The sequence below is a fragment of the Limulus polyphemus genome, unplaced genomic scaffold (assembly GCF_000517525.1).
Source record: "Limulus polyphemus unplaced genomic scaffold, Limulus_polyphemus-2.1.2 Scaffold2053, whole genome shotgun sequence".
Classification (NCBI taxonomy): Eukaryota; Metazoa; Arthropoda; class Merostomata; order Xiphosura; family Limulidae; genus Limulus; species Limulus polyphemus.
This window is the reverse complement of record NW_013667663.1, coordinates 134,629-138,580: the sequence shown is the minus strand read 5'-3', so window position 1 is coordinate 138,580 and position 3,952 is coordinate 134,629.

The window sequence follows — 3,952 nt, the reverse complement described above, 5'->3', positions numbered from 1 at the left end:
TGATGGCTTTCATAATTCACATTTCTAGCCTAGAAGGACAGAAAGTTCTCTGTAGTGCCAGAAAGCACTATCCTTTTTGAGAGATGCTAGTCACTTTGCCTGATAAGAAAACAGTCCTTCCTGGCAGAGTTTGCGTACGGGAGACATCTCAAGCCATCTTATCTTCATTGGTGAGCCATATCTACAACCTAGGAGGGACCTAAACTTGTTTTGCGGCTAGATAAAAAATAAAGCCAACAGACCTATGTGGTATACAGAAAGTACGTAGAAGCGCGTATGACAATTAAATCCTCAGTCATGGCTCCACATTTTGTAACTTAATAACTTGACTGTGGTATTCCCAGGTAATATTGAAACCAACAAGTATGCATCGAATCTGTACAAACAGGAGGTTCCTAAATTACTATGTGTGATAGCCGTGGTTATTATAACTAATAGCTTTTCTAAAACCTTATTTTTATAGTAATGAAAGATTATGTAACTCTTACAGACTTTAGTTATCTGTAACAGTTCAGTTTTGACCCATGTAGACCTTTACTTTGTAATTCCAGAACTTCTTCATAGGACATCAGCCTTGTATTGTCTTTGTTTTTTCAGTATTGTAGGACAAAAAATTAGTGGCAGATGAGCTTCACATGTTACTAACCCAACTCGATTAGTTAAAGTTAGGAACGCGTCATTTCTTTGTCCTATGTGTGTTTGAATACTCGTATTGGGATAAAAATGATAAAATCCCCTAACCCGAGCGCTTTCGAAAGGTGGACCTTTCTTCTTCAGAGACAAACTAGGAGACAACGGAAACTTTGGGAAATATATGTTTAAGGCGATCTTGAAATATTTTTGAATTTAAAATAATAGGTTATAATAAGAGGATTCTATTTGAAAATTTAGTATTGCTCTGTTTAACATAACGCTCTCGTCGCCAGCCACATTTTACCGGAAATGGAACACACTTACAACAGTGCATGGAAAAATATACTAAACATTTCCTGGGAGACAAGATGACCTTCAAACGTCACTCAACTCCCTTTATATATCACTACCATTCTCAATTTGCTCCTGAAGAAGAAAAGCGCTTGTGTTACAGGATTTTTATCATTCTGCATCAAGACTTACTGAACCTACGTGTTTTTTGCCACCATGAACGTATTGGGATCAGTCATGACCTAGTCGTGAGGCAATTCGTCTTCGTGCAGTAAAGCCCAGTCCTTCTTTTGTTAACTGGTACAAAATAGCCAATCAAATAAACAATATTATCTCAAGCTCAACAGATTTTTTCCTTCCTTGTATTGCTTGTTGTTTGTAACTAAGCACAAAGCTACACAATGGGGTATCTGTACTCTGCACACCACGGGTATCGAAACCCGGATTCTAATGTTGTAAGTCCGCAGACATACCGCTGTGCCACGGGGGAGGGGCTTGTATTGCACCATTTAACCTGTTTTTCGCCTCCATGAAGATTAACACTAAGAATCCATGTATTTAGAGCAAGCTACCAAACCCTCACATGGAAAATACGCATTGTATCATATCCCGATGTCCCAGGACTTTGAATGCATGTATAAAGAATAGATTCTACTAGGGCTGCGATGATTTTGAAATAGTTATAACTACGAAGTAGAGTTTGTTTGTTTGTTTGTTTGTAATTAAGCACAAAGCCACACAATGGGGTATCTGGGGTATCGAAACCCGGATTCTAGCGTTGTAAGTCCGCAGACATACCGCTGTGCCACTAGGGGGCACGAAGTAGAGACAATATAATGAATATATTATACCCTTTTCTAGTAACAATATGTCAGCTTGGATGCATTCTTGATTGAGTGGGTCAATTTTCTTGTATTATGTGAATGTCTGTGCGCGATTTACACCCGTACCAAGTCACATGACAAGTAAGGATTACTTTAATTACTCCAAATAACTGGATATTTAATTATTTAAATTAAACTTTCGAATTCAAACAAAATCATTCTTTACACTTCTGAATATAAACGATTACCAATTTTCTGATTTTTCAACCAATTTCCTTGGAAAATCGAATCGGATTTGGCCATCCGAGTAGTAAACACAGCCGTAAATTCTACGTGAAAACTCGACTACAACTGATGTGACGTTAACATTTATTCTACAAGAGATCGTGAGTATTCTTTCAAACCAGGTTGATTATGGTGAAAAGACAGATGATGATGATGAAAATGATGTTGCTTTTGAAAGTCTCACAGATGAGATATTTCACTTCGAGTATGAGAACAGCAATGCTGATAACTATTAGAAATTTCAAAGGTTAAAACACTTAGGCTTTACCCCTTGACAGCTGTTTTTAATGACGTTCAAACGGGTAATGGCAGAAAAACTTTCAATGAATCATTTTTAATTACAGCTACGTCTCAATAATCATTAAACTGGATGTTACGAAATTGCTATAATAATAATAATCAGCTATAATAATTCTTGAGAACAGCTGAAATAAAAGTTTTCCAAATTTACTTCAATCTTACATCAATATTCTGAATTTACTTTAAACTAGATTTACTCCAAGTGTATTTTAGTTCAACAGATTTTGAATGGTACCACATATATCAATGGTGAATGGACAGGTAATGCGCTAATATACAAATCATCCAACCACCATCCATACTTACGCTTTAAAGTTCTTTAACTTAAGTCAATATTTTGAAAATACACTATATTGCCCTCCTATATACTACGACGAAATGAAATATAATCACATAACCACCACCCATAATAGTTACCTACTTACCGAACTTAGTTCAAGTTGCAAGATAACGTCATACTGTACATAAGAGGGATGTGTAGAGTTAATTTTACAACGTAATATTATTATCATAAAAAGGACACTACCATACCTATAATCGATGGACGGTGAATAGTAGTCTAATGTAGGACATTATGGGTCTAAACACTTAGACTTTAATCCTTGACAGCTAGCTGTTTTTCATAACTAATTTTTCACTTACCGTATTTGATGGCATATAGGATGCATGGGTATATAAGACGCACCCCCATTTCAGCAGGTCAGATTAGGGAAGAAAAGTTTTTAGTGTATTTAAGCATATATTGGTGAAAGTAATCTAACAGCACATTACACAAGCAGAAAACACTTGAACATAAACTAAAACACAGTAAGAAAATGGGGATACACTTTAATCATCTTCATAACCAGAAAATTCTTCATCTTCAAAACCAGAAAAATCTTCATCTTCGTCACTACTGCTGGAATCACTGACTTCAAATAACATATTATATTTTGTGCCATCAAGAGCATTGCTAATGCCACACTTCTTAAAAGACTTCACAATGATTTTAGGCCTAACGTCATCCCAAGATTTCTTCACCCACTCACACACTTGGACAATGGTGGGCCACTTCATTCTTCCTGTGGGTGTGAGGTCATGATGTGGCTCAGTCATTCACTTGTTTTGCTTAAATTGCATGTTTTGCTTAAATGGTTTATTCACAGACACATCTAAAGGCTGCAATTGGCTTGTCAGTCTACCAGGAATGACAGCTAACTGGGTTTTCAATTCACCCACCTTTTTTTTTAATGGCTGCAGTTCTATGTGCTCTAAACTGATCCCAAACCAGAAGAGAAGGTTTTCCTAATAGTCCACCAGGACGCCTTGACCATACATTTTGTAACCACAGTTTCATTCAATTTTCGTCCATCCAGCCTGTTTGGTGGACATGAACAAATACACTTGTTGGAATTTTATCTTTAGGCTGGGTTTTTCTTTTAAATATCAAGAGAGGTAGCAGTTTTGTGCCATCAGCACAACAGGTCAGAACTGCTGTATAGTGGGTCTTTTCATGGCCAGTGGTTTTTATTGAGACCGTTTTAGACCCTCTGACAGCCACAGTTCTATTGGATGGTACATCAAATGTGAGTGGAATTTCGTCCATGTTCCCTATTTGGCCCAGTTCAAAACAAGTTTTT